The sequence below is a fragment of the Harpia harpyja genome, chromosome 2 (genome assembly GCF_026419915.1).
Source record: "Harpia harpyja isolate bHarHar1 chromosome 2, bHarHar1 primary haplotype, whole genome shotgun sequence".
NCBI lineage: Eukaryota > Metazoa > Chordata > Aves > Accipitriformes > Accipitridae > Harpia > Harpia harpyja.
In genome coordinates, this window is record NC_068941.1 from 4,521,986 (window position 1) to 4,544,283 (window position 22,298).

The window sequence follows — 22,298 nt, forward strand, 5'->3', positions numbered from 1 at the left end:
TATTAATAAATATTCCTAGCTCTTAATTGCTTCCAACAAACAATACTGGGGCATGGAGAGAAGAAAATAAACTAGTGCAGCCTCTGGGCAAGCAGATGTCATTTTGAGACCATAGATAGATTACACTGAAAGTGACCTAAAGCCATCTCAGTTACCACCTGTCATATTCCCTCCAAGTATAACACTGGATCACTGGGCTCAGTGGTCTGGGAAAAGAGGAAAAAGTTGGTGTTTGTCCTTGTGAACAGACACAAATTAAGCGAGCTTTGCTGGTTATTGCCATCATTTAAAACTTCATCAAACAAACAGTATGAAAAGCTTGGCAATTGCCTTTTGAATGATGTTGCATTACATTTTTAAAAACATCTAACATTAATGTACAGACATACAACTCATCTGGTTGGAAGTTTCAAGTCGTATTGTTTTGCCTTGTGCTTTAATCAGGTAATGAATAGAACATGGCACAGAAAAAATATATACATTTTAATTTCAGCCTTTGCACTGTCTTATTGTTTGTTTAAGCCTGTCCAACTGAGACTCCTTGCACTATACACCCCTGGTTGCATTCCATTTGAAACAAAGGCATATTTCAGGGAAGCACCTCTGACAAAGAGGTATTGATGAACCAGAAATCAGAGTCTGGACAAATGACCATTTTTCTGTAAACACAGCTCTATTGTTTCAGCTTTTCTTCTCCCAGGGAATAAATATTTCATTATTCAAAGCAGTGGCTAAAAAGCAAATGGCTCCTCCCCCTTCTACAAATAATCTTCCCCCACTACTCTCTAGAGAAATGCAACTCAATGGTTTCCATGACTCCTCTCTTGCAATATTTGTACTAGCTTTTTTACTCTTATCTTGTCCACAAATAAATTACTGTGGAGTTAAAAAAAAAAAAAAAAAGGTAGCTTCATGTTCCTCTATGACTTAGATCCATGAAAGCCTGAGCCTGTTAAGATGTACATAGCGATTTCTGTGACTGCCCACCACACAGTAGTTACAGTTCGCTCTTTGCATTTGCATCATCTATACTTAACTTTCGGTCATGCCCTGCTACTACCAATGCCTTCATTTTCACTAATCCTGTCTCTTCTTTTTTGGTTTGTATTCTATCCCTCAAACAGTACTCGTGAAGGAACTTGTTGCAGAGGAAGCATTCTCAGCTATTTCACAGATATGAAATAAATCAATGGGAGGAAACACTTCTGTCTTCCCTCCAGGCTTTGCAGATTTCAAGATCTGATCTGAGTCAAGAACACAGGATTTAAATTCAGACGCCAAACACCGTCCTTCTGGGAATCACTGTCTCTGTTCCACATAAACCCCTCGGCACCCAGATTTACAAAATAGGCCCAAGACTTGCGTAGGTGTAGAGGGATATTTGCATGCTATTGCCCAAAGTCCAGACTTAGGCCAAGATGGAAATAATGCAGATGAATAGCTTCTCTAATGTCCTGTATCTCAAGAGGAGGCTGTGGGGAGACCTTATCGCTGTCTTCAGCTACTTGATGGGATTGTATAAAGAAGGAGATAGGCTCTTTGTGGAAGTGCACAGTGATACTAAGGCAGGCAACAGACACAAAGGCCAACACAGGAAAATCTCATTAGATACCTGGAAAAAAACCATTACCATGAGGATGGTCAAACGCTGGAAAAGGTTGCCCAGATAGGCTGTGGAATCTCCATCCTTGGAAATATTCAAAACACAAGTGGTCAGGCCCTAAGCACCCAAACTAGCATGATCTGCTCTGGCAGGGGTGGGACTAGACCTCCAGACATACCTTCCAACCTAAATTATTTTATGATTCCCGTGCTCTCTGTTACCGGCTATAGCTACTCTGTATTCACAGAATCTCCAGAACTTTATTTCAAAACTTCTACAGGGGCAACAGTAAGCAGCAGACCCCATTTCTCCAGAAGGAAGATTCATTAAGGTTTCCAGATAGTCAAATCCAGATGTGACACAGTTCTGGAATGGATCTTGGTACATTTCTCTATTCACAGCACACAAAACCAAAAATCTCAGTTTAAAATCATGCGGGGGGCGGGGGGGGGGGGGGGAGGGGAACCCAAAACCACAACAACTCTCACCAAAGAGTAAGGAAAAATTGCATTAACTGCAAACTGATCAAGCTTTGCTATGCCTTACCAATAAAAGAACCAACATTCCAGAACTGCTGGTAGAACTACAGTGTAGAAGGCGAGACTATTCATTAAATGACAGATTTTCTTTCATAAACATACACTTTTGATTGGTTGGTGTTCAGTGATTCCTACTAGATTAATAGGATAATGGGACAAATGAAAGTGTAACAGGTCAGTGCTCCAAACATCTTGATCCTCTTGCATATATTTAACAGAGTCTTGGAATGAAACTAAGAAGATTCAATTTCCCTTAGCAAAAGATTCAATATATTATTCAAGGTTCCCAAGAGGGCTTTAATATAAACGTACACGGTCAGAGACACTTAATAGCTTCAATTAAATCACTGAAGGTTCAGTAAAGGACAAGGTCCTCCAGAAGAAGAGCATTCAGATGAGGAAAACACAGGAAATGTATCATTATATGATAGCATCAACACAGGATTGCAGAGGAGCTAGAAGATTTCTCTACTGAGAAATGGTGCGTCTGCTCTCCCCTCCTTCACAAGTTAGGGCCAACACACCTCTGTCAGCAATTATCTAGTCATGCTACAATTCCTGTCCAATTTCGGTTTCCCTGGTAATTCATAAGCACAGATGGGGTTACATAATAATTGACTGTTTCTTAGCAGAGTTGTCAGTGTTGGGTAGAAAATAAATTCTTCTCTTGTTTCTCATTTCATTTCAAGGAAAACAAAATAGAGCTCAGATCTAGGTTCTAGGTCTTAAAGGACTTCAGATTTAAAATTTAAGCCTTCACCACATTCAGATTAATATGTCTAGTTCATCTTGTTCTCTAGGAAAGGAACAGAAAATGTATGCTTGTGACTTCTTTAGAAGAAAAAAGAAGATATTAACTGCGTTATTATAGCAGGTTTACCAAAAAGAAAACTAAGATAACTTAGCCACAGCATCGGGCTGGGATTCTTGATTACGTGATTACAACAATGTTTAACTGTAAAGTTAGACGAAAGCAACTGCAATTTCAAGAAAACCTTAAGTATTAATCAGTGTAGGAGATGTAGAGTCATGCTTATTAAAAGTGATTAATGAAATTCTCCATAGGTTATAGATACAAGCAAAATACAAGCTAAATAGTTCCATATCCACACAACTATATTTGAGAATGTATTAATGGAGAGACAATGCAAAGAAAATAAACTGAGAGGATTAATGCAAGACAAATATCCCCTCCAGGAGGAGAAAGGAAGAAAAGATACCTGGAAAATAAAAGCATACAAAATGCTTATTTGAAGAGGAGGGATACCATTTCAACAATGCAAAATATTAGTTATTTTCTGCAATTTTTAAAAAACAATTTTCTAGAGTTAGTTTGTATAGAATATCAGCATCAGTGATACATATAATCTACTTGTTTAAAAATAATTTCCTTGTTCTTTTTAATACTCTTATTTTAATACAGCCTTTTGACACTATGCTGTTCAGAATTACATCAAGGCTATTAAATGCATGAAATAAGTTCAAAGGTTAGTGCATGGTATATTCATAAAAAAACCCATGGACAAACAGACATATGATTACTTATTTGAGACCTTTGGCCTGAAAGAAAAATGTTAAGTATGCCCTCAGTGGGGAAAAAAACCCCAACAACCCAACAGATTTGTAGTATCTATAGATACGTTAGGTACGTAATTAAACATTTCAATTCTCTTTGTAGCTTGTCAGAGTTGTAATTTGTTAAGACTATTCTTTTCTCTAGTTTTGAGAGAAATGGATTCTTGATCTTCTTAGAATTTTCTTTCCCATCCTTCTCCTGGTATTTAGTTCGCTTCCCAAATATAAGGGAAGGCGGCCACACTGAAAACTAAACTAATGAGAACAGTTTGGGGAAAAAAGGACTTTCAATTTGCTCTCTATTCCAAAGCAGATCCCCTGCCCTAAATGAATCTTTCTATACATTCAGGCCTACAAGCCTTCTGGTTGCTTTAAGCCCAGGGACAGCATAAAACATGTGGAAGAGGAACAGGAAAAAACCTAACATTTTAGGAAATGGTACCAAATACACTCTTAAAAACAGATAAAGCAGTACAGAATTAATATTTTAATAATTACACACTGTATTTCTAAGAAATTGTAAAGCCACTTGTACAGAAGGGGCAACGTAAAATTACACAGCAGGTATTCCACAAGGTGAGTTATAAAAAGAGAGAGCCTTAGTTGTGAATGGCTGTGGTCTCCAAAACAGATTTTGATGGTGGAATTGCCGAGTATGGACGCGTTTCTTAGATGTGAGTGGAGGAAATGACACCCACTATGATGCCTGGAGCACATAGATGTGATGAGGAAAGAGGGACTGATATCTGGTGCAAGGTGAAAAAAGGCTTCTGCAGCATTCAGAAGAGAGCTTGACAGAATGCTTTTATTACCAGGGCTGCTTAAAAGCAGGGAAGATGGCAAACAGTTCATAAGATGTACAGGAATACACAAAGATGAAATAGGGACAAGGAAATTCTGTGAAGATGCCTATTACTGTAGAAAACGAAGAACAAAAAGGAATAACTTTCTGGAAAGACTACTTCTCCAAATGAAACACGAAAGATGTGCTCTGATTTTTAACATGGTGGATGGTGGTGATTTCAGTATGATGTTCTAAGAGTATATCATGTTTGCAGAACAAAACACACAGATATAGAAGCGAGGAATTTGTTTGTAATATCTGGCATGAGGATGTGGTGGTGGCTACCCAAACATTGGGAAACAACTTCTTGGTATGTGGTAGGTACATAGAGTGATTTTGGCATGCTTCCCATCACACCCAATGCAAGAGTTATAACAAGATTAACAGGCATTGCTAGTGAAGGCCCACAGCTGTTGCAAGGAATTTAATACTAGAAGTTACTGACTTACCAAAGTACTGCAGAGTTCTTGAGATATGCTCATGGCACTTGAAACACCATATTCTCTCCATGCTCTGTGGACGTGCATCAGTGGCCATACTTTATTACTTCAGCAGTTTTGATTAATCATGCTGTTCGGTTATTTTGTTTCATATCAGTTGCTGGAAATCACTGTCCCCTACCTCTCCTAGCTTTGTATATAAGACAGTGTGTTTATATTAAATAAGTCACCTGGCACTGGAGCTTGAACTCAAGATCTGTGCCCTGTACTCCTTGCAAATACCCTAAAAAGAAGGCTGAAGAGTCCTGTCCTGTTTTTTTCTCTCTCAGGTCTTAATCAGTCTCTAATCAGCAATTTATGATTGAAAGGGACCTCCTGGGTTGAGACTGTTATCCTATTATTGCAGGAACTCAGTCCTACAATGTCTTTCATAGACTTAACAAGCCCATCTTAAAAACAGAGTACTTTTATGACAAATGGAAAAGGTACAAGAGGTTACAGTCATTATTAGTTTACTAAGTAGACCCCATAAGCACTGCTTAGCAAAGTTTTTCAGACTACTGCTTAGTGTCTTCTTTGACTACAAAAACATAACAACACTGAGCCAAATATAGCCTATTCATCTTATCTCTGACAACAGGAAAAAAAAAAATAAGAAGGAAGAAAAGAAAACTACCCACCTGCATGAGACAGAGAAGAAATGCAGAACTCCGTTTAAAGGAGATGAATAACTATTTGTTTGTCAAGCTTTTGCCACTCTACAATTAAGGCTATGAATAGTCTTTTAATAACCATTTATAAAACAGAAAACTGAACACACACACACACACCATACCACACCCCTGTCAATTATCCCAGTATCAAATGACCAGCTACATCTCAGTTCAATTAACTACTTCCTTGAGTCCCTATTGAGGTTCTACATGTTAGCTCTATTCATTACTCTTGCCTTTCAGATGAGGTAAAGAGAACAAACAAGATGCACAGTGCTTTTTGGGTTTGGTGGTTTTTTTAGTAGGTGTGGTAAGACTGTGCTCTTATTAATGACAAGTGTTGCAAGAACCAAATATAATAAAATACTGCTGGAGCAATACATTTGTTTGGTTTGTTGCCCCCCCCCTTTATTTTTCTTTCTAACAGCAACATGTTTTAGTAGAGTATCCAAGCACTATTAATTACCTTATTTATGGTCATACACTACTAACCTTTTCTGCTTATACAGGAAAATTACATAAACCACAGCTTACCATCATGTAAGATTTAAGCTATAACTGTATCTGCAAGCCTAATAAGTACTTACTAAAGTTACTTATCAAAGAAATGTAAAAACAGAGTACATTCGGGTATCTTGTTGGATTAATTTACTCTCTCTGCAGTCAGATTTTGAACTCAGTACTTGCTACAATACGTAGATAATACAGACCAGAAGAATGTCAGTTGGTCCTGAAAAAGCAACTTGCATTGGTTGGGTATAAAATTAGTACTAGCTCCAAGCTTTGCTAAGTATTTAAAAGATCTTTCTTTTTTCCTTCTAAAAGGAGACTTTATTGTAGTAGCATTCTGTAATTGCTTCCTCATGTCTAACAAACTACACAGATTAAGCAGTCCCCATCAGGTAATAGACTTTGAGTACCTTTTGATAGTTCAAAATGACAAAAGACTATTGCCAACATCTGCTACATGTTGTCTTCCTCAAGCTTAGAGAGATAAAATTGTAGCCCTTATTTTCTTTTAAGAGGGATAAGGATGGCTATAAATGGCATTATTTGCATGTGGTTTAGAAACCTGCAAAATACCCAATTACATTGAACCTTCGTCTGAATGACACCAATGGCTTTTCAATTTTCAGCTCTAGTTTCAACTCCCAAAGAATTAAAGAAAACATCATAACTGAAAAGAGAAGTTTACGGATAGAAACAATAATAATAAATAAAACCTTGTGCATGATTTTTCATGTGCAGATTTTTTAATATTAACTAATTTCTTCTGAAATTGAGTTTAAAACAAACAATTTTGTCAAAATGGGAACACAAAGATCTATCTTGCTATTTCTATGTTTCTTTTAAAAAGCACGATCAGGAAGTGGTTATTACACAATTCAAGAAACGACTGAGTGTGCAATGTCATAATAGTAGTATTAGAATATGGCAACAATACAGAGAGTTGCACAGGTTTTGAACTGAATTTAGTGAATCAGAGCTAAACATAAAACAAACAAGTGAACAAAAGTCACCAGAATAGGTAACAAACAAAACACTGCTCGATCAACAAATATCTACACCACACCTAGCACTTCTCACCCGCTTACTACATGTCAACCTAACATCTATACTACCTTAAGATTTTAAAATGCTCAGACATAAACATAGCTTAATCTTCCAGAACCAAATTTTGTAAAAACACAGTCACCTCCATTTACTAACAAGAAGAAAACCAAAAAGAGTCTTTAGTTTTCCAACTACAATTTCATATACAAAACTGTGTTTAAATCAGTACAAAACTAACAAACCCCAACTCATTTCACAAGTTTGTATGCTCTCTAGTTGAGAGTTCTCAACACAAAAAATACCACATGGGTGAACAAGGCTCCTCTAGGCCACTGTGGAATTTCTGACAGGGGGAAAAGAAACTACCCTTCAGAAACAGCACAACCACTTCCTATAATTAATTCCTCTATTACTACCCCAGGATGTTCACTTACTGTATTTGGACAGTTACAGGGTAAACCCCTTCCTTCAGTGATTGTTTATAGACTTAGAGCCCATGAAGCCACTTATTCCCTTTCGGAACCTGCTGAAACAACCAACCTCCATAACTTCCTGTGGTAATGAAAAAAAAACCAAGGCCAGCCACTTTTCCAGAAGAGGTTCCTTTCATTTCTTAATCTGTTTTGATACTTGCTGCAGTTAGCGTCACCTGGTTCTTGGATTACAGGATCTAGTGAATAACAGCTGTGTAACTATCGTCTCTACTCCTTTCACAGTTTTGCAAATCTTGACCATACCCTCCCTTAGCTTTTTCCTTTCCACACAGCTGCTTTAGTCTCTACTCATAGGGCAGCTGCTCAATCTCCTTAAACACTTTAAGCACTTCTCCCTGTACCTTCTCTAAACACAGTATGTCCTTTATAACAAAGCACGGTGAAGTGGGATTAATGGTTTTAACACTTTTCTACATTAAAGTGTTCCGACCCTGTGGTCAACAAACACTCAGGACAAAAACCTCCTCAGAAAATTACAGTCCTGCCAGACAAGGAATAATAAGTGATGAGATGTCACTTGAATTTGTTCATAAATGATTCCTTCTTCCTTTGTTAAAATTTCTGCTCAAGGCTGTAGAACATTATGTTTTGTAAACATGCAGGCTGCACTGAGCCAACAACTGCAGGTGAATCACAGGTTTCTCCTATAAGAGAAAAACTGATTGAGATGCCTCAAGTTCTGCTGCTACCCAAATATATATCAGTTAATTAGAAATTACCATTTCACACTTACAAGATCGACAAAACATACTGCGATCACACAGTAATATTCTGTTGGGAACCACCATTCATAACTGTAATATACACTTATGAGAGTCACCTATACAGGTAGAATAAATGTCACTTTTGTGTTAGTGTCAATTACGTGAGATGATAAGGCCAACAGTTGCCTACAGCAAAGGCAGACTTTTGTACACCTTTACTGTGTTTATGGGGATCTGTGAACAAGGTCACAAGACGTAGCAAGCAGATCTAGAAGAAATAGTTGTCTAGTAACACTGCAGTTAAATTAGGTAATACACATTTCAGATTATTATTTCCATCTGGCAAATTGGTAAGGCAATAAACCTAAAAACCTTATTTAAATAAATTAGTTTGGCTGCTTGTGATCTCATACCAATTAAGCAAAATTAGCTAACGCTATCTTAGATGAGTTACAAGGAAGGTTATACTTCTACTTTGCTCTGTCGAAACTCTTGAAGTATGTGCATGTGTAGTCAAAACAATCACAGCACTAGGAAAAAAAAACCCCACTTAAAGACCTGTATGTGAATCACCATGATCCAGAAATCTACTGAAGAAATTACTCTCTCTTTTGCCACCAAACCAGTGCAAATCAGGAGAAAAGCACAAAAGACATAATCTTCAATTTAACTTACGTACATTGTGCAGTCCAATTAACCAGATTTGAAGAAACAGAAATCTGGAATTAACACTGTAATATTTCTTTATGAGTACGATAAAAACTCTAGTGGGAAGAAAATGCAACAGGAAACTGCTCTGCAGCTGCTGCACTCTTGCCTTCACCCAACAGAATCAAATTCTAAATCTCTCAAAGAAACATTTCATGTCAAGATGTATTTCTTGTTCCTCACTTAGTAAAAATAACTTTGATGACATTGGTGTCTGACTTAAAAGCAAATGAAATAAATTCCTCTCTTGAAAAATAGTATGAAGGTGTTCCTTTGCACAACAATAGAAGGTTATTCAAAAACACTTCTGAAGTGTTTATTAGCCCTGTAAAACTTTAATGAAAGTTAAAAATGCTTCATATTTATAGCACTTTGTGACTTTTCATTGTTTTATTTGACTCTGATTTCCTTATCACAATTTGGAGTTCCAAGATTCCAAAATTTTGCAACACAGAATTTCCGTGTTACGTTCTGGAATTTACTGGAGAACAAAAATTTCATGTTGCAGTATGGGGCTGTACACCTTATATACCTTACATTTATAATAACAGCTTAATTAATACCTTATATTTACTGTCTCTGCAGCTGGGTTGCTATAAGTATGCAGCAAGTAACAAATACAACAAACAGTTATGCACAGAAACCCCCAAATACTTTGCATTATGCACGCTTTTTATTCTGAAAACAATCTACACTTCACTTGCATCTCTAATCATAAAAGAAGTATATGAACATCACTATATTGTTTATCAAAATAACAAGTCAGGCAATAAAAGATTGGGGCTATCATGTACAAGACACCAATATTCCAGAGGAAAATACTACTTTATCTGCCAAGACCCCATAATTTGAGTCTCCGGGAGTGCCCAGTATTTCCAAGAGATATTAAACTGTGACAAGATGAAACTTGGTATTACATATTAATAATTGTATCACACAAGTTACTAATTCTGGTTTCAATGACTTTGGAAAATTATTGTCATATGGAACTTTAGAAGGTTTCACCCCAAAGTGCACGGTATCTCCGTACTTAAAACATACACTGAAGGCAAGAGTATCAACATTTAGTACATGCGGAGTCTTCTATACCAGGAAAGCATTGAAAAGAGATCCAACTACAGTCACTATTTGAAGCTGCTTTTCCTGGACTAGTCAAAGAAAAAAAATTCATTACAGGGTTAGCTGCCTAAAAAACAGTAAACTGAGATTATCCTGAGTGTTCAGGTTTGAAGATACACTTCCAATCCAAAAGTCAGTCTCTCTGAGAGGAGGTGCTATTGCAACACAAGGTACCATATATTTCAGTGCTTCCCTCAAATGAAAAAAGATCATCTTTGAAAGAAATACTAAACTATATGCATATCTGGAGTTTGAAATAAAAACAATTTTGCTTTGCAATAGCATGTAACCATAACAGGCAAAGACAGGACAAGCCCATGTACTTGGAGTTGAAATACTTGCACCAAAGTAAGATCACTACGTCACGTTACAATAAACGTACAATACTATGAGGAAATCATTAATGCTGAACACATTAATTTTTGATAAAATGTTTTATCTGACCTATGCTAGTCTGCTGAAGATAGGAAACTGGGAAGGCAGAACATTGATACAATCAAGCAACTCTGACTTGCTGACAGGAAAGGTAGAAGGTGCGTGGATGAATAAAAAAGCTCCTAGAAGTAACATTCTCTCCTCAATTAGTATTAAATAGTATGCAGTAATTAAATTCAAAATACTGCCATCACTGTGATACATTTTTAGTACAACATTCCATGACAAGACCCTTAATATTTTTACAAGGTCAGGTAAGTAATTTTAATCAAATTCCGCAGGTAATTGCACCACCTGCTACTTTTCAGCATTGCTACTTCCACGGCAAGAACAGCTTTATTAAAGCTGCTACTCAAGAAACAAAAAGAATACTGATAAACGTGCAGGAGATACTAACATATCTCAGGGAAGTCTGAACAAAATTTACACTTGGTTCAAGTCTAGACTTAAGACCACTGTTAACCTAAGAATGGTTCTGTGTTATCTGGATTTTACCAAATCAGTTACCACTGGAATAAGAAGGTAGTTTAGATATGCAGAGGAGCTGAATTTATTCAACTATTACCTATTGTCTTCAACGGGCATTACAGTTTGAAATTTATTTTGCCTGGAAGCAACCAAAACTTTCAACATGATAGTGGTTCCGTATGCTTGATTCTCGGACATTTAACTTCAAAACCTCATTTTTAGAAGCTCAGAACTTACCTCAAAGCCAAAGGCCACTACTAGCTTGCAGGATTTGAGCATCACCCGCTAAGGCCTAACAGCTGATTTAATGTTAACTAGATGTCAAATGGAACACAAGATTTGAGAAACTGTAATAATTTGTTTTATAGGTGAGAAACAGAAGAGCTTTTAACAGGCTCTATAATTATTATCATGAGAAGTTCTATGCCCCAAATAAACTGGATTAATTTGAATGAAAGTAAAGTTTCATTTTCTTTTGCAAGGCATCTTTACTAGAGTGGAGGTAAATATGGTCAAAGTTTATGGTCAGTTTTCTTATCAGGCATTTCATTACTTATCATTCAAATTTCATTAACTTTCTTGCTTTGTCTGATGAAAGTTAAACCTTCACTTTTATTAAAGGAGTAACTTGATTTGTCAAATCAGAAAGACTGTCTGAAACTTTTTTTCCTTTAAAGTTCATTGCAAACATTTCAATGAAAGATGCATTTACCTTGGTGGGTCCATAAAACACTTTTGTACTTACAACTCAAAGCAAGCAGGAGAAAAGTGTGGATTTTGAAAAGTATGTGCCAGGAGGGTGACAAATCTTGCTCTTTGAAAGAACTTTGTTGTCTGGCAGCCGTGAAATTACACCTTTATTATATAATAAGTGAATAACATAAAAACAAACCCAACACACCCCGCACCCCCCCCACCCCCGGAAAAAAAACCAACCAAACAAAAAACCCTAATTGGAGAATTACCATTAGTACTTAAACTTTGTCAAGTGAGGGCTTAGAAGGCTATCGGCAGGTCTTTCCTAGGATGATGGTGAGCAGGAGGTAACAGAAGCTTCATCCTCCCTTTTAGTCAGTCTTTCCCAAGCAGGGACCAAACCAGCAGGGAGTTGAGCACCCTTTCCTGCAGAAAGAGGAAATAAAGGACCCTGTATCACTTCAGGAGCCAGGATCGGTTAGGCAGCTGCCCTTAGCTCTAATGAAGGGGGTGTGGGGTGGGGGCAAAAATGGCTCAGGAGTTTTTGAGCGCTTGTGTGTTTCGTTTTTAACCAAAGCCAGCTGGCAACGAAAAAGGAGGACCGACGTTAAAGCACGGGTTCGTCGAAATACCCCTCAGGGTTTCGACAGGTAGAGATTAAGATCCCCACAGGGGTGCCGGCTTGTGCCCCGTAAATCCCCCGCGCTTCGCAGCGCGCCCTTCAACGCGTGAACGGCAGCCTGCTCGGCTGTCAGCGAGCGTAAGGGGAGCCCGCGAAGCTCCGAGGAAACAGGACAGCGGTGGGGCCCACCTCGGCCGCCCCGGGGGAGGCAGGGCCTTCCTGCCGCCGCGGGCGGGCCCGGCGGTGCCTCCCGCGGCCTCGCCGCCGCCGCGCCCGGACTGATTGGCGGATGGGCGGCCCCGGTCCCACCCGCCAGAGGCGGGCACAGGGGACCTGCCCCGCCGGGAGCTTCCCCGCTGTCCTGGGAGCCGGGGCAGTTGCATGGGGCGGGGATCCGGACGCCTGCTCTCCGCGCCGGCGAGGGGGAAGGGGTGAGGGGAGCCGGTGCCAGCATCTCCGCGGGGGTCGACGGCAGCGCCCGGTGTATGCGTCCGGCGGGCGGTGGGTTGCCGGGGCGGCAGCGCGGCGGAGCGGAGCGAGGGCAGAGGAAAGTGATGAGAAGTTGAGGGAGGACGGAGCGAGGGTGCCCTCTCCTCTTCTCGGCCCGCGCCGCAGGGGGCAGCCCAGCCCCGCTAGCAGGTGCAGCAGAGCCTGGGCGGAGGGGACAGGCGGGCCTGGCGCTCCCGGCGCCGCAGCGGAGGGGCTCCGGCGGGAGCAGGGCCTGAGGCCGGGCCGGACGGAGCCGCGCAGCCCCCGCGCCCGCTCGACTAAAGAAAAAAGAGCGGCTAAGCGGAGCTCCGAGCCGCGGCTCGCTCCGGTCTTCGGCTCGTTACCAGAAGCAGCGACGCGGAGAAACGGCCCTGAAGGGAGAGCGGTGAGGGAGCTCGGCAATACCCCCCGGGGGGGGCAGCGGGAGGGGGGTCGGGGAGGAGGGCGAGGCGGTCCCGGCTCCGGCGTCCCCCTCTGAGGCGGCGACGCGGGCGGGGGGCGGAGGGTCCCTGCCCGGGCGCCACCGGCGGCGAGGTGGGCGAGGAGGAGGGAGGCTCTCGTTTCACCTTGCCGTTTTTTTTTTTTTCGTTTCCCTCCCCTTAGTCCTGCGTTCTTGCCTTCTTCCTTCCCTCCATCCGGTAACGCAAGGGAAAGCCCCTGGGCGCCTTGCATCGCCCCGCGGCGGAGGGTCTGGAGGGGAAGAGAGCGCGATGGCGGGGGGAGCCGCGGGCTGACTGGAAAGAAACCGCAGGGGAACGGGAGGCCGTGGCGATGCGGTGTCCCTGAGCAAGGGGAGCGGCGCGGAGGGGACGGTGTGACCTGGGAGCGGGGGCGGGAGGAGCGCCGTGTCCTTGCGGGGGTGCTGAGGGGCGTCATTTGTGGGCGAAAAAAGGGACACCTCCCTACCCGCCCTTACCCTGAGGTGAGCTCGGGCTGCTGCTGTGGGGAGAGGGGGGGTGTTGAGGGCGGCAGGGAGCGCGACCGTCCCCGAGGAGAGGGTTTTTGCGCGCCGGGCACGGCACCTGTGTGGCACGGCCTCTCCGGCCGGTCGGCCTCCCTCCCTCCGGCTCCGCCGCAGCGGTGAGTGCGGGGAGAGGCGGCGGGAGGGTGCCGGCTCACCCGGCAGGTGCCCGCGCTGCGCCTTGAGGAAGTTGAGCGGTGTGAGGGACGAGGAGGAGGGGGCCGGGGCCGCAGCGCTGCCGACGCTGAGGCGAACACTTACTCGCGCTGTTCCTCAGCGGAGGGGCAGGCGCTCCGGGGAAGTTGTGAGGATGAAGTAAAGCTGCGACAGTACGTGACGGGGGGGGGGGGGGTGCCCGCGGCGGGGCGCGCGCCTCGACCGTTGGCGGCGACCGTTGGCGCGGCCGCCGCGCGCGTTACCTGGTGATCGACAGCCGGTGTGTGTGTGGGGGGGGCGGGCGGGAAGGCGCTGCCGCAGGTCCCGGCGACGGAGGATGGAGGGGGGGTCCCGCTGTGTTTCGGACACCGACTTTGGCTCAGTTCAGCCATGCGTTTGGCTTTGCCCCATCTACGGTAACTAATTGGAGCGGTTACCGGGCCGTCGGCGTGGCCGTGAGGGGCTGTCACCTCAACCGTCCCGAAGTTACGTAAGTCGGGCAGCCACGCTTGCTCGTGGGTGCCAAGTGGATGTTTTACTGCCCCGCTGCAAACTTGAAGACGTAATGTGAGGGACCTCGGTGTGAGTATTCGGCCTGGGATGCGTCTCCGGCGTGAACGTTAACCGAGTTTTGATCAAAACCGCTTTGCCTTTGAAGGAAGAACGTTGCATAATTGCTGCTGTGCCTCCCCTGTGGTTTAAAAAGAAGGAAAACGGTTAAGCATAAACTTTTAAGGGAATATGTCAATAAAGTTGTGGTATTTAAAGAGATACTAAATGGTATCTTGTCTTTTATGACTTGTTTACATATGCGTTTTAGTGGTGACTATGGAACAATGGGAAATCATTAAAAAATACGCAGCCCGTTTTGCATGCTCAGCAGAGTTGCCTGGGGATGAACAGCAGCGGGTAACTTTAATAGTAGAGATCCTTGAAGGTCTCCCCCCGACCCAAAGCAAACACCTTGAAAGTAGTATTTTTGCTTTTCATGCTGTGACTAGGTGACTTAGTTTTAGGAATAATTCATGTGATATCACTTGTTTCGAGGCACTTATTCTAAAAGTTGCCTTGGTTACATTTCCTATCCAAAGCTGCCTGCCTGCTTTTCCAAGCAATTATCACACAAGGTCACTTACATATTTTAGCTGAGCTGGTTTTATAGCACCAACACAACATAGTATGCAATTAACCTTTACTTCACATTTCCTTGTTTTTCTTCTTTTGTTTCGGTCATTGATCAGGCTGAACACTGGATACTGCAGTGGCTGTTTTTTCAAAACTACTAACCAGTTCATGTTAGTCTTACACTCTTTCAGGTGGCTTTCATGCTATTGTGAAAATACTTTTGTTGAAATACAAGGAAACGAGTACTTGGCCTGAAGTGCTTGCATATTATGTTTGATTTTGCACAACATTTTCCATCAACAGAAGGTCTTTGCAGGAAGCAAGAGAAAAAAATGGTTTACTTGTCATATGTGTCTCTTGACTATATAGACTCTAAGGTGAGAATCATGTTAGAGTACTTGGTAAGCTCCCCTTACATTTTATACTCTTATAGTGCTCTAAGCAGTTGGGTGGTTCTGAAGCAGGAGTTGGATGGAGAAACCTATGGGACTAACTAGGGCTTGAGGAGAGGGCATCTGAGACAATCCCTGTGTCCTCATTCTGCGCAGGGTGGTGTCACCTGAGCTCTCCGAGTCCTCTCCTCGCCTGTGTGAGTGGAGTGGAGGGCAGTTGACTCTTAAGGAAGTGGTAACGAAGCAGCGTATTGGTTTTTATATGCTGGTGGCAACTTCAACTTAGCGAAAGGCTACTAGCTGTTGTAGTTCATTGGCAGTCATTTCAGCTACAGTTTGGGTTTGGCCTGCGATCAAGGCAGGACACTGTCATAAGTCCAGATTGGTACCCTGTGATAAACTTGGCTATTTTACTTATTGTTTAGAGAAATTGAAGGTAGTTAGAACTACCATGTTCATGAAATTTCAATGCCATGTTTATCATATCTAAAACACTTCGGAGGTGGTTATCCAAATCAATCCTTTGGAATGACAACTGTGTTAGTTGGTTCACGTGGAGGAATTGTATTGGGTTAGTGACTGAATGCCGGGGGTGCTATGGATCATGACAACGCGGTCCAATCAGTTTGTGGGGAAAAAAAAAAAAAAAAGAACCTGCCATAATTCTCTGCTGTATACAGTTTGCTACAGGTTGACTTGGTTGATTTCGAGCAATATGTTTTATTTCCAGGACTGGAAAAAAATCAAATTTATCAAAGTTTCCTCTGTGTGGTAGGTGTGTTACTACATGTGCAGACATTGGGTGAGAAGGTACTGCGGTAAGCCTTGTCATCCGTAAAACAGTGCCACTGAGTGTAGCTTCGTGTATGTCCTTTTCTGTACCTGTTGAGACTTGTACAGAGGATGTGTTTTGCTGCAACATTCCTCCTACCACTTCAAAAATGTTCTGCACTTAATTGTACTAATAACTGTAACAACAATGCCTATCCTATTATTTCTGATTTTAACTGCTGAGTATTTTATTGCCCACGCCTACTTACCTTTATGTTTTCCACTTTGGGCTCTTTAAAGTGCTTCCTTCCACATCACTGTTTTAGTCAGGTTGCTTCCTTTAGAATAGTGCCAAGAACTCCTCTCAGTTTACTAGTACCATCTTGATTGAGTCCCTTGCCAGTTACTTACTAGAAAAATCACGCTACAATATTAAAAGCTATTGAGATGTTTGTTGTAAGATCATATTCAGGAGTATTCAAGAGATGCTCACTAAATGAAATACCTTTTCTCTCCAGATCCTAACTTTTAAAAGAAATGCTTTTATTTCTGTTTTAGTATTATAGAGTGATATTTAAGAAGAGAATAGGATCGTGTTTGAGAAGTGCTGATGCATTAGAAGTGTTTGAAATCATTCACTTTCTTTTGTTGGGATTTTTATTCTTAAAAAAATTTTCAGCATGGTTTTACCTTTTTTTTGTTGTTGTTGCTTTAGAAAGTATCTTTGGACTGAGAACTGACATTCTGGTACACCTCAAAGTATTTGTGAATAGGCATTGTAGTGGGCTCTCCTCCCTGTTTTCCAGGAAGTAAAATACACAAGAACTGTTTAATATAATTCTCTGTCCTGAAATGTGTGGTGTTTTTTCCATTTTTTTCCCCAGGACAACTGTGCTTGGATTGAATTTCCAAGTTTTGTGACATAAGGTTTCTTGAACCCTTTGACAAAATATTTCTGGTGTTTTATGACACTTGGGATGTATACATCTTAAATGTTCGGGGTGTGAGGTCCTGTTAACACTCCTTGTAGGGAAGAAGTCCTTAAATTGTCTGTAGCTTTGTAAAGAAAACCTCTTAGGAATTGACTACCACTATTTTTTCATTGCAAGTCCATTAAAATACTTTTCTTCATAATGTTGTATCATCTAATCAGAGAAATTTTTCAGCTCTCCTTTTGCTGTTAGATAATTGCACCATGCTATTTTTGAATTATTTTTTTATTTTGCTAATTACATGAAAGATTTTGTGCCGCAGTTCTTGACTTGGGGCCAGTGTGTTGCAGTAGCAGTGAGTCCTTTCTTTTGGAAGCCTCTGAAATTTTTGGTTTTTAACATAGAGTTTTGTGTGTGTTATTAATTCCTAAATATGGGAAGAGTTGACAACACTACCTGTGGTTTTATGGAATAACTTAATTGTTTAGCTGTTAGAAGCAGTCCACCTACTTGACTATACCTGGGACTAAGGGACACTTACTGTATCCTTGCTAAGTCTCGAGCTCTTTGATCAGTAGATCGTTTTGTAGAAAAAGAATAGCTACTAGGCCAGTTCAAAAAGGTGTTTTTAATATGCGAAGAAGTGATGGTAAATGGAAAAAATAGCAGCAAACTTTGGATTTTTACAAACTGTAAACGTAACAGTTATGATTTAAGGGGTGTGAAAGACAACGTAGATAACTTTTCTAAATGATACAGTTCAGAGTTGCAAAAAGTAGTTATAATCTGATTTGTTATGACAGTTTCTCTTAAGTAGCACAGTTGTCAGGCACATAATTTTACTTGTATAGGGGAACAAGTATAGCTTTCTTCTTTGTTCTATGCTGTTCTTTCCTCCTATGAATGGATGGTTCAGCTTCCTGAGAAATAAGTGACTTAAGACAATTTTCCCTTCTTACTCAATAACTGAAGGGAGAGTTAATGGGAAATCTTGGGTGAGCTTCAGATTCTGAACCAAGTTAGAAATGAGCCTTGATGCCCTGGTGAAACATGATGCTTTTTAAAAAATCAAACCAAAAAATTATGAAGGCTGTCTCTCAGTGTATTTAAGGGGAGGTAGCAGTGTGAACATAAAAGGTGGAGGACTTCGAGTTCCTTAAACTAACACACTGTCTTCCATCAGAGAAATTGTTTTTATCCATACATTAACACCAGTCTTTAAAAAGTTATTTCATACATTTGTTACACATGAGGATTGAGTGCATAGCTGTAGCACAACCTTCGGACATCAAATTCTGAAATTAAAGGCCTCAATTGTGAAGATTTTTGATTAAAATGCAGTTACGTATGCTGAATTCGATGGTTTTTCTCTGCCCTGCCCCCAAGTTGGAAGTTATTTGACTTAAGTCAAACAAATAAGGCTTTGTAATTTAATGCCAAGAACACCAATTCATAAAATAAAGGTATTTAAAAAAGAATTGTAAAAACTCCCAACTAAAGTAAAGTACTAGTGTTTTAAAAAAAAAAAAAAAGACCAGTACTCATGTGTTGTTACTTACTTGCCATTAACTTCCTTTTCAGGACATCATTGTCCTCCCAATTTAATGTTTAAAACGAGAAATTTTCAAATTCAGAGAAAAGTCAGGTATTTCCTAGCTTACAGTATGAATGGGATCAGAGAGGCATATCTCTCTGGATTAAATCTGGGTTAGGAACAGGAATTTTGGCCAGAATACTACTTTAAACATGAGCATAATATAAATGATGTGTAGATGCAAAGCTCGCTTTCGAGGTGAAGTGGGATGTATGACTGAGGAGCCCGCTGCAGCTGTCAAACCCAGCAGCATAGCGAGATGCGCTTTCTGCAACATGCAGTGCCTGGAGGGAGAATCTACTTTTCTGAATGCAGTTGTACGTCTCTCCTCTCAGCTACACCTGTGCTTGAACTGATAGAGGATGCAGATTTAGTTACTAATTTGAATCTCTTTTGTTTCATGGAGAATAATGTTCTCCTTCTCTCCCCCCACCACAGTCTGATTAAATATTTTTGTCTAAGATGAAACATGGGAAATAGACATAGCAGTAAGAATGCAAACATAGGAGATGTTGTGCCAAACGCGTAAACGTTTCGTACTGCTGGAAATTCTATAATGAAATCTTCTTTCAAGTGAGCACTTAATTTGGTTTCTCCCTTCTCACTCACTTTAAAAGCTGTTACTGAGCTGTGGTAGTAGTTTACATTGCATATGTTTCAGATTAATAAGACTTAGTGCTTTTTAAACAAGATAGTTGTTAGAGAATGTAGATGCTGTATGCAAGTAGTTAAGTGTTTATTTTGTAAGTTTGCTTGGGGAAGCCAGTTCTGCCAATTTATCATAATGCAAACAGGTGCTGAAAAGTACTGGGTTTTTTTTGTTTTTTTTTAATAGCATGGATGTGCTGAGACGTTAAACTTGGACCTTGGTAGCAGTATCTTTCTCAAGCATTCTTGACTAGAAGGTTGCTGCCAGTGAAGAGCTTGCAGATGAGCTTTGGCATTGGCAGTACTCAGTATGTGCTGCAGGCAGCACTGCCTCTGCAGGAATTACCCTTGGGGGGAAAGGAAGGGTTAACCAGCTCTGGTGCCTACAGAGTCAGTAGGTGAGAAATGTTGGCTAGAAGGCCCTCTGGAAGGTCTTGTACAAATTTTCACTCAATACAGAATTGTCAGCAAACATAAGATCAGGTCAGCCATGGCTTTTTTTCTTCCGAGTCCTGAATACCTGCAAGGTTGGAGGTGCCTCATCCTCTCTGGTAACCTTTTCCAGCAGCCCAGCACTCTTCCAAAGGAAAAGATTTTTCTAGTGCCAGTCTGAACTTTCTAAGCTGCAATTACTGTTCCCTCCAGTAATGGCAAACTGATAGCTAAGGAATTTGGCTATGAAGCTAAATGGGAAGATCTGACAAGGTGGATTGGCTAAGCTGGAAACGAATGTGTACTCTGATCGCTCCCATTTTTTTTTTGAAAACTGTTGTTTCTATCAGGTTGTTGCCTGGTTGCCAAATCAGGCTTGTGTCTGTTCCTGATGGTCCTCGGGCACCATCTGAAATTGTGTTAATAGCTTGTAGACCATAGGTAGTGCTGGCTGCAAATGTTCTTGCGGTGTAAGATGTAGGTCAGTTTTTCATCAGGGAGGCCTGCCGTGCTGGTACCCTCTGAAGTGAGCTACAGGCTGTGGGAATCTTGCTGCTGCTCCATACCTTGCTGGCAAAAAGATCTCAAGCTCTTCTGCTTTCTTCTAGGGTTCTCTTCCACTAAAGCCTCTTATGCCTGAGTGAGCTTGGAGGAGACTGTCACAGTCGTCTAAATAAAACTTGTGCACCAGTGTACTATAAATACTGAGAAAGATTTGCTGGAGATTTAGACCCTTGCTTAAGCCTTGCTGGTCCTTGAAAGAATGTTATTTCCTGTCCCTGGCCTCAAAGAAACTGAACTTTGAGAGGGGTGTGTTGATATGTACGGTGTTTGGTCCCTGGGCACAGAAGTCTCTCCTAAGAAATCGAGCATAAAATGCTTGTGGGAAGGTTTGTTTACACACATTTGTCTTCACAGCACTCTAAAGTGGAAAATTTCAGGTGTTTTTTAGTAACATGAATAGATAGGCCAGTCTAGTGTTTGGGGTATCCATTGCTTGTGGGGGCTGAAAGTCTATAAATGTGAGCTGTTGGTGTAAATCCTGTGACGACTTGCGTGGAAACTCGCCCGAGAACAGCTGATGACTATCCGAATTTTTCTTTCAAAGTTGAGAATCTTGTAAAATAGATCAGAGTCTGGTGTACAGTGTGTCAAATTTAAGAGTGTAATCTAAAGCTGCCATGTTTCTTTAACCTTTCATAGTGATGAATCTTCAGTTACTCCGCTTTGTGATACTTTGGTAGTTGTTTTGCTTATTTATCAATTAGCTTTATCTTCGTGAAAGTACACTCAAGAAGATTGGAGTATCCTAAAATTAATTTAATCTCAGACTACACTTTTTATTAAACAATCAATCTTGCATTAAACTATTTACTAGTAAAATAACTTGATAGCCTATAGCAGGGCTGTAGTTAGGAGAACATGTTTCTGTTATAAACACCCATCAGATATTTGTTTCTATATAGTGATAGTGTTCAAAAAGTCTTAGTTACTTTTCAGAAGTGGAGGAACATCTTCTCATCTCCCAGAAAGTGCAATTTCAGGGAGTAGGAACAGACACGTGTGCATGTAGAAGCACTTGATGCACATCTGGGTGGTTTGTTGTTGATTTGTTTTGGTTTTACACCCAGATCATCCTCTGCGAATCTTAGTCTTAGAGCTGTCAATCATCTTTGTCTTGACCCTCCGCAACCTTTGGATCTATGTTTCCTTTTTTTCCTTTGTAAATTAACAGGTTGTACTTAAGTCTGATTGTCTTTGAACATCTACAAACCTTATCTTTAGACCCTTTCCTTTCTGAAGTTATAATCCAGTCTTAGTCAACTACTGATACTAGAAATTGGCAGGAAGTTTCTGTCTATTTAAAAATCTTTATACAGCTACTGCAGAAAAACCTGAGTATTTTCTTACCCCTTACTGGAGTGTAGTCTGCACCTTTTAGAAGGTGCCTGAGTTGATTTCTGTCCCCTGTCACTCTGGCAAGTGATGCGGTCTTGCTCTTAAAATCAGAGTCTGAGGATTAAACTACATAGAGAGAAAAACAGTTACATACAGTACTTTTATCCTTATTCTAACAACTGAATTCTCCTAGGAGGTGGTTCAAAGCAGACACTATAAAAGACAAATCTGAAAGCAAAAGACAATAATTTGCTTTAAAAAACCCTACCCGTAAATTTCAAAACAGAACCTAATGATGAACAGACTGAACAAGCTGAATGTTGTCAGAGTGTGTGTTGTTGCTGCATACAGTCTTGAGCAATTAAATTATTTTAGTTGAGCTGAA

At 41.0% G+C, this 22,298-nt stretch overlaps 1 protein-coding gene across 3 annotated transcripts in view; it reads left to right on the forward strand.

Moving 5' to 3' along the window:
- Window positions 1–12,852: 12,852 nt before the first annotated feature.
- UGT8 (UDP glycosyltransferase 8) overlaps window positions 12,853–22,298 on the forward strand; it is a 49,733-nt gene continuing 40,287 nt past the window's right edge. The window contains exon 1 of one of the 3 annotated variants that reach the window (XM_052813935.1): window positions 12,853–12,945. The gene's annotated coding sequence lies outside the window, so the exon portion shown is untranslated. Of the gene's footprint in view, window positions 13,389–13,810; window positions 13,926–22,298 lie in introns of those variants that run through there. The other 2 variants (XM_052813929.1, XM_052813944.1) reach the window with 2 other exon arrangements.